The sequence below is a fragment of the Callorhinus ursinus genome, unplaced genomic scaffold, assembly GCF_003265705.2.
Source record: "Callorhinus ursinus isolate GAN/ISIS: 27379988/994484 unplaced genomic scaffold, GSC_fseal_2.0 scaffold10, whole genome shotgun sequence".
In the NCBI taxonomy this organism is placed as follows: domain Eukaryota; kingdom Metazoa; phylum Chordata; class Mammalia; order Carnivora; family Otariidae; genus Callorhinus; species Callorhinus ursinus.
The window spans coordinates 651,952-661,193 of record NW_027397072.1 but is presented as its reverse complement, the minus strand read 5'-3'; the positions used below and the strand labels follow the sequence as shown (position 1 = coordinate 661,193).

Below are 9,242 nucleotides of genomic sequence, written 5' to 3'. Positions count from 1 at the left end.
ATGCTGAGAAGCATTCTTGACCTAAGAACATAAAACTAAGATGCCTCTGGGCCAAAGGCTGAACTCCGCCTTGCTGGGTGGAAAGAGACCTTACAGTCTCCGTGTTCACAGTCTTTGACAATCAGAGTACACTGCAGGGAGTTCAAAATGCTTTCTACCATGAGAATTACACTATCAGCACATTTGTGGAAATGGTGAGCCTCCAATAATATCCCACAATTTTCAGGAAATTATAATTAGTAAATAATGTTCACATAAAGAAGGGAGTGTCTGAGGACACCACAGTAAAATTTAAAAATTTGGGAATTCTCACCCCTAAATGACAAAGGAAAGTTAAGACCCATCACTGCTACGGATGGCTTTGTTTACTGTTTTCCAGTAGTAATGGATGTACCAAAAATTTATTCAAGAGTGTGTGATTTCTGGCCACTGCTGGCAAGAAAATGAAATGAAAAGAAACGCATGAAACCAACAGATTGACTTATTGAGTGGAAGGAATGAGCACAAAGGAGAAGTTAAGACCATGTTTTCAAAAATTCAAATGATATTAGAAGAAAATGTTCAGCCCCACTGGCAATAATAGATGTTAAAATTAAAGATGACATTTTCACTAACAAATAGGCAAATATTGGACATATACATACAAAATCACACACATGCACACGCACACACAAACACACAGACAGGGAAACTAGAATCCTCCTGACATGTTTCCATGGCAGAGTAAAGCCGCCCAGTGTGTTTTTCCTCAAGCAGGTACACATTCCCCATCTAAGAAATTATCCTCAGTAATGAGTTATATACACATGTGAAGTTAAATGTCTACCAATCACAGTACTGTTGTTAGCATGAAAACAGCACACACTAAAGGAAGGTTATACAAGTTATATTTGTGTCATGCCGTTATTAAAAATTCTCCTTCAAAGTGTTAACCGAAACTGATGAGTTAAAGATTAATAAATACGACTGGGAGACTATTACGTAGAGCGTAATCCCATTTTGACTAACTACTCATATATGTAACTACACAAGCAAAATCACACATGACGCTCACCAAGTCATGAACTTGATTATCACTGGCTAATGAGATTAGAGCGGTTTATTTTCTTCCCTCTGTATTACATTTCAGAATGAATGAGAACATACACTTCTTTCTACATGAAATGAAATCTACATGATAGATGTATGTGTATATCACACAAGCAAGTGAAGAATGTTTTTACTACATAAGTGGGTTTTTTGCCTTTAAGATAATCCAAAACAGAAGATTTTGCAGGAAAACCAAACTGATCTTACTTTTGAAAACTCGCCTTGTTTTGGAGAATATACAAGAGTAACTCTCTTGTACCTTAATTAATCTTCAAAACTGAATTCCCCAAAGAACTTAGACTTTAGCTCAGCTTGAAAAGAGAATGTAGTTGCTTTATTAAATGACAGATGTGGACACAAAATGTAGGGATGGACACAGCCTTGTTGCGATGTCAGGAATTTCATTGCTTCACCTTCCAGACACATGAAGACGGTCTTTCCAGATCCCCGTGAGCTTCCGTCTTGGTTTCAGCAGTGGTTGACGGGTTGATGCCTGCCATCTCTGGTGCTCCATGCCTAGGAACCTCCAGCTGTTTGGGTGGGGTCGGCCCCAGGGCAGGAGAGCGCCGCACTCACAGGTTGATGGTGGGAGGAAATGCTCCCTGGCTGCAGGAGCAGCTGCTCTAGGCCCACGGCTCTCTTCCTCCTCTTCTCGACTTTAGTGCCTCGCGCAAGTCATTCACTTCACTGGACCTCAAGTTTCTCATCTGTGAAATGGGAACCAAAAAAGTCTTCATTAATGTAGTTTAAATAATTAAAGGTAAAATGTGGAAAGTACCCAGCATAGCCCTTTGCCTGTCCAAAGCTGGTACTCAAGCAATACTAGTTATTTATAATTTTACAATTATTTTTTAATAGTTGTAGCTGTATTTTCACAGCACGAGACTCTCAGAAGAAGCTGTAAAATGCTAAACTGGCAGACCACAGAGAAACAAAGTCAAGGAAACACTATAACCCCTTGTATTCTCAGAGAATGAGGTGTCAAAAATGGGCAATTTCATCTTTAAAGCTAAAACAAGATGGGAATTCAATTTTGGTCAGTTTGCATGTGCCCCCCATTCAGAGACCCTGCCACTAATGGACCCTCACTCCAGTGGCCTGGATATGGGACTGTGGAAACTGGAAAAGCCTTGAATTTGATCAGGGACCAAGTTCATGTGACACAAGCACAGTCAGCTTAGTAATTGTGTTACTTAGACCTTGCTTTCCAGGAAGTGAGGGAAGAGTCCATATTCTCCCTTATTGACCCAGTGTCTTGCCAGGGGAGATTTTGAGAATTATTGGAGCCACTGTTTCTTCAATAAATTTATGGCTAAAAATTGTAAGTGGTTTTCTATACCACACCAATCTAGAAAAGACTGTCCCATGATTACGTAAGGAACCTGGACTAGGAGTAGGTGACAACACAGGACAAAAATTACGAGTGTTGGCCCAGATCCATCCGGAGATCTTACAGGGACAAAGGATTGGGAGGCAAAACTTCTTCTGTATAGCAGTTGGAGATACCCAAAACTGAAATAAAATATGGAGCAGTTGCAGATAAAAGGAGAGTCACCAAGCACAGGTATAATTGCTCAGGTGAGGGGTGCCCAGGGAGAAGTAAGGGCACTTTTCTGTTGTTAATAAAGCCACTCGACGTTCTCATGACAGCACACATTTTCCAATCCTGTTACATTTTACTTACACAAATCATTATAATTGAAGTAAGTTTCTTGTTGACAGCATATAATTGGTCCCTTTTTTCTTTTATTTTGTGATAAAAATCTGTCTTTCGATTTGTGTGTCTCAACCATTTATATTTAGCATGACTGTCGACACATTAGGAGTTAGTGTGTCTCTCGGTCATTCATCTTCTAATCATCCACTCATTCCCCTTTCCTGCTTTTCTGTGAATTACTTAAATGTTTTTATTATCTCAGTTGAATTTATCCCTGGTGTTTTGGAGTATGTCTGCTTGTGTATGTTCCTATGCTCCTGGAATCACAGCACGCACGTGTGATGTATCATGTCTGCTGGCACAGAAATGTGCCCCTTCGTGTGGCGTTGGAAGCCCTGTACCAGTCAACTCCCTGTGTCTTCCCCGCTTTAGGGTATAGTCGACGTTCATGTGACCAGTCATGTATTGACAATATCCTCAGTCAAACTAATAATTTGTGTTTTCAACTGTCAAGCAAAATTTAAAATATTCAGAAGAGCAATCTGTCCTGTGTGTCCACATATTTACCTCTCTGTTATTTCTCTCTTCCTGATGCTCCTGTTCTTTCTGGTATCACTCCTTTTATTCTCCCAGAGCGGGTCCACTGGAAACACACCCACTTAGTTTCCTTTTATCTGTAAAGATGATAAAAATAAAGATGCCCCTAAAGGGAAACTAAGGTACTAATTTTCTGCCCTAACACCATTATTCATCATCACCTGGGTGTTTTAAGTCATAAAATTTAAGGCAATTGAATAAAGAAGTGTTATTGCTGTGAGGTTATTCAATATTTCAAATAGCTGGCAGTAAAAAGGATAGATGCTTTAAAATCAATAAAATATGCTCATTTCTCACATAACAAAGCAATTCAATTTTCTCCATCTGCTTCTCTCCCTTTAATAAATAACAAGTACAGGGTTGCTGCTTCTCCAATCAGAAACATAATAAAACTGGAAAGGGCAAAATAACAAAGATGAAGAGCTTGAAATGTGTAGACAGCCTCCACATCAGGTGAGTGTGAGGCCCGGGGACAGAGACGGTGGGCGCACAGTGATGGACAGTGTTTCCAGATATTTTCAAACGAGAAGAAGAAAGGCCACAGTGAAGGCCAACTAATTACATTATTTAAAGACTCCATGGTGATTCTAAGGATGATTTGAAATTTTAAACCATATGGAGGACCAGCTGTGCAGGCTGAGCTGCGTTAGCTGCCGGGACGTGCCCCTGGCCGCAAGCTGTGCTCCAGGCGCTAATGAGCACCACGCAGGGGACCTGCCCCCGACACTCTTCACAGAACAGTCGGCTGCTCCGTGGCCCTGCTGGCTTCTCTTCATTACCTTGGATTTCTGACAACCCATCAGAAGTGAGAAATTCAAATAAGGATTCCTAGTCCTGGCAAGGCTCTTACGATTGTGCATATACAGGTATTTTGTACAAATGCAATTCTTCCCTACCTTGGTTCTTGTAAGTCCTTCACTATGTGTTTAGAGAAAGTTCTCAGTGATAATGGGGTTTACAGATTCCTCAGCATCTAATCACAGTAGCAGTATGATGATCAATAAATATTTTCTAAAACACATCTAGGACAGAGGAACAGGCCTACCTATTTCTGAAAAATAAGGCCAGTTCTATTTCATAAAACACCTGGGATGGTCTTTCATCCACTGGTTCTAGTAGGACGTCTGATCCAATACTTGGAAGAAGGAGATTCTGGCTAGTTTATTTATTTTTTTTTATTTTATTATGCTATGTTAGTCACCATACATACATCATTAGTTTTTGATGTGGTGATCCACACTTCATTGTTTTTGTATAACACCCAGTGCTCCAGGCAGAACGTGCCTCCTTAATACCCATCACCGGGCTAACCCATCCCCCCACCCCCTCCCCTCTAGAACCCTCAGTTTGATTCTCAGAGTCCATCATCTCTCATGGTTCGTCTCCCCCCCAATTTCCCCCCTTCATTCTTCCCTTCCTTCTCCTAATGTCCTCCCTGCTGTTCCTTATGTTCCACAGATAAGTGAAACCGTATGATAATTGACTTTCTCTGCTGGACTTATTTCACTGAGCATCATCTCCTCCAGTCCCATCCGTGTGGATGTAAAAGATTCTGGCTAGTTTTAATGACAGGCATCCAGAAGGACTCCCACCTTCCTGAGACTTCGTCATTTACAGTTGTGAGAAGGTAATATACACAACGGGGGTGTGAGAGGTCCTTTATGAGAAAAGGTGTGTTATCCTAGTGAAGCCTGCTCCCCAAGTTCCTGCTCTGTAGACACACTGTTGACGCTGGGGCATCTCAGTCACTGGGACTGCGCAGCTCAGTGGAAGGCCGCTCTTTAAGCTCTGTTCTGGTGCCCCTTTCATTGTGGGGAAGGGGTCCTTCCACCAGCCAACCAGTAAAGACTCACCTCCCCCCTGGAGTGCCAGGACTCCAGCTTGTGGTGAGGCCCAGAGCCCAGGGCCCAGCTTCGGGGAGAAGGAGTCGCTGGGCACAGGACTCTCGGGATCCAGGAGACTGTCGTAGGTGGGGCTCGGCGGAGCGGACCGCAGCTCTGGTCTGCATGGCAGATGCTTGCCTTCGAAGAGTCAAGGACTGCTGTCCATGTACCTGGTACTTGTTTATTCTGCGTCCAAGCGCTGCCTTCAATGTCCTGCTGTATTCTGCCAGGATCTTTCCATTCCTGCCCCCACTGACTTTTCTTGGGGCGTTTCTCACTTGTTGCTCACCTGCTGTCTTAGCTGCGAAAACTCTCAGTCCCCTGGGGGGTGGGTCTATGTGAGGGGGCAACCAGCCTCCAGGTCTCTGGCGGGACTGTGGGATTGGCTGCTCACGGCTTGTGCTCAGTAAGCGAGTGAGCTGTGTGTAAAGCAAGGGATGAAGGAATGCACACATGCGTGTTGTTCACTAGGTATGGATTCCTCCCTTTCTCACTCAGTTTCTAGCGTAGGTTCTCTTTCCTTGTGTTGATTTTCCCTTTGGTGTTTCTGATTTTCTGTTACCCCAACTCAGAGGGCCTTGGGGGTCCAGGGCCAGCAGGATCGGCACTCTGGCACCTGGATGGATCACAGTGCTCCTTCAGAAAACATGGGGATGGGCATGCTCTTCACTGTGAACAAACACAACTATTTGGGCAAGGCTCCTGCACTGACTCCTTAGCTTTGTAAGTGCTAACCACACACTTCTTGGCACATGGAGCACCCAATAAAGAGTTCTCCTAAAATCAGAATTATCCTGCACCTTCAGGCACACATACAAAGTCGTGAAGACATTTCCCATGGGATCCCCGCCCTCTCCCCGCCATCTTTTTTGTAACCAAGACCCGCTTGGCTACCTCTCTGCTTCCTCCTGTCTTGACTAGCTGCTCAGCATTCTGACCTTGAACTCTCAGGTGCCCAGAAAGTGAGGGGAAGGGACCATGAGCTTTGACCTGAGCCCAAGTGGCTCTCCATGTAAGGAGTCCCAGGGAGGAGGGGCCCCACCTAACCTTAGGAAACAAAGACAGGAGCATGCGGTGCCGTTTATCAATCAATACTGCTTGGAAATGCTTGGAGTTCTCATAGCAGGGCACTCAGGCCTCCTTGCAAGTTATTTGCAGTATGTTAGCAATTAGAAACACACACTATTTTAAAAAAAGAGGAAGAAAAAGCACACATCAATTCCTATCAATAATTAAAGTCTCACTTCCCTGCTTCAAGTTCCTAGTGGCAGAGACCTGCATTTGATTCCCTTTACTTGGTTCTTACTCATGACCACACACCTCATTGGGGTGAAAGCTGGTCAGAGCCCCTTGTAGCTTCTTATATTTGCATTACTGGGTAGGCTTGAAACTGGGTCAGTTTCTGAAGTGTGAATAGTACAAGTGAATATTTGCATATTACCAGACAGGACATTGGTGTTGCATATGCATGTGCTTAACGTTGTGTGTTTATTCTTTTATAAAAATATTATAAAATATTGCAATGTGTCAAGATTTCTAAGGGTTGATAATAATTCAAAAAACAGAAGAAAATACCCATACTTGATTAGCTCAAAATGCATGATGATAGTTATAAAATGAATACACCTATTTTCATTTTACATTTACTTAATTTTTTCAAATTATAGGTGTCATTTTGGAGAAATCAGAAAGATTACACAGAAGGAGATTGGGAAGGGGACCTCTGCCTCTGGAAGCTGGACAGATGCTTCCTGTCCACTTCCTATGAGTGGGTCCAAAGCCCATATCACCATGGATCACACAGTGTAAGGGGCTGAAAGGCCCTTCTATTGCTGCCCTTGGCCAAAGGAACAGGATGGAAGCTGCACGGGCAGACAGAGACTGCTAGGCAACTGCTTTTCCGACCAGAAGCCATAGGGACACAGAACCCCGTGGCCCCAGTGCAGCCCCAGCACCAAGGCCAAGTGGGAGCTGAAGACCCCTCCCCCCCCCGAGGCTGCTGGACCCGCCAGATCTGTGGGATGAAGATGTGAAGAAGCACCAAGATGCTGGAGCTGAAAGGTGCAGGAGGTGACATGAAAGCTCCGTGAGGCGGCTCTGCAGCGGGCTGGGGGCGCAGAGGGAGACCAGGACCGGATCCACGCAACGGGAGAGCACAGATGTCCCAGCAGAAGGAGTATGATGGAGGAGGCATCCAGTCATCAGGAAGCAGGAGCAGAAGTGTGGCAAACTCAGCATGCTTTCCTTCTCTTCTTGAATTTCCCACACTGACTGAACTGTTGTGCTGTTTGATGAGGCTCAGAGCACATGCAGGACATATTTGGGAAGACTATGTCCTCCGTGGGGGTGGGTTTGGGCTGTGAGGACAGTGGACTTGCCATAAAAAGTAAAAATAATGTTGGAGAAAGTGTTCAGGATCCGGAGCTAGGCAAGGAGATTCTCAACACCAAGAGCACAATTCATAAATGGAAAAATCGTTCCATCGGATTCATCAAAATCCAAACATTTTGTTCTGTGGTAGACCCTGGCGAGCTGATGAAAAGACAAGACACAGAGTAACAGAAAATGCCTGCAGATCACAGTTTCCACAAGGACTAGAGTCTACCACACAGAAGGAATTCTCCAAATTCAGCAGTAAAAAACACCCAATTAGATAATGACCAAAATGCATAAAGAAATGTCTCACTGAAGAGGAGATGCAGATGGAAAATTATGTGAAGAGCATGAAATAACCTTCAACATCATCAGCCACTGGGAAAATTCAAACTAAACCACAACCGCTATCCCTCAGTTAGCAACAAACGAGGCACACCGAAGCTCACATACTCTTATCTGTCAACACACAAAGTAGGAAGCGTTAAAACCACACAGACAGTGAGATATCACCAGACACCTGCTGGGATGGCTCAAATAACCCACAAAATAGCAACAACACCAGGCACTTGTAAGGCTGTGGAGAGTGGGGCACCAACGTTGCTGGTGGCATTGAGGGGACAGCCTCTCTGGCAGACTCTTGGGAGGTTACAGTGATTTCCTAAGGCCACCATAACAAGTTACCACAAACCTGGTGGTTTAAAAACAACAGAAATACTTTCTTTCACTGTTCTGACGGCAGACATCCAAACCCAAGGCACTGGCAGGGTCACACTCCCTTGGAGGTTTCTAGGGGAGGGTCCTTCTGGGGGTGCCTGGCCATTGCAGGGCGTTTCGGGCCTGTGGCCACACAGCTCCAAGATCCTCACAGGGCCACCTCCCCCTGCTCCCCGAGTGTCTGAGATCTCCCTCTGCCTTTCTCTTCTGAGCACACCTGCCCTTGGATTCAGGGTCCCCACAGACAATCCAGGATGATCTCATCTCAATATCCTTAACTGATTACACCTGCAAAGACCCTAATTCCAAACAATTCCACATTATGAGGTTCTGGACAGACATATCTCTTGGGGGCCACAGTTCAACCCACTACCACATTTTCTCATGAAACTCAATATTCAACTATCATATGAGCCAGTAATTATACGCATGAGTATTTATCCCAGAGAAATGAGGACTTTGATATTTAAAAAAAAAAAAACCGCTGTACATGAGTATTTATAGCAGCTTTATTTATAACAGTTTAAACTGAAATCCATCCATACTTCCTTCAATGAGTGAAGTTAATCAAATTGCAATATATCCATACCTTGAAATACAACCCAACAGTGAAACAGAACAAACTATTGATACTCATGACAGCCTGGATGAATGTCCAGAAACTACAAACTGCATGATTACATTTCCATAACATTCCCCAAATGACAAAATTATGGAAAGGCAGAAAAGTTAGTTGTTGGGGTTAACCTGGGGGTCCCAGTGGGAAGGAAGTGGATGTGGCCATAAGATGATCACATAAGGGGTCCTCGTGGTGATGGAGATGTTCCGTATCCCCCTGTACCCGTGTCACTGTGAGGGATCCTCGTGATGATGGAGATGTTCTCTATCCCCCTGTACCCGTGTCACTGTGAGGGATCCTCGTGGTG

General features: G+C 44.2%; 1 long non-coding RNA gene across 1 annotated transcript; it reads right to left on the bottom strand.

The window, feature by feature from the left end:
- Positions 1-1,401: 1,401 nt before the first annotated feature.
- LOC112820568 (uncharacterized) lies at positions 1,402-3,449 on the bottom strand. Its single transcript, XR_003207195.2, has 2 exons — positions 3,314-3,449; positions 1,402-1,796 (listed from the first exon to the last, which is right to left on the bottom strand). It is a non-coding gene; the product is annotated as an uncharacterized lncRNA (long non-coding RNA).
- Between the last annotated feature and the right edge of the window lie 5,793 nt (positions 3,450-9,242).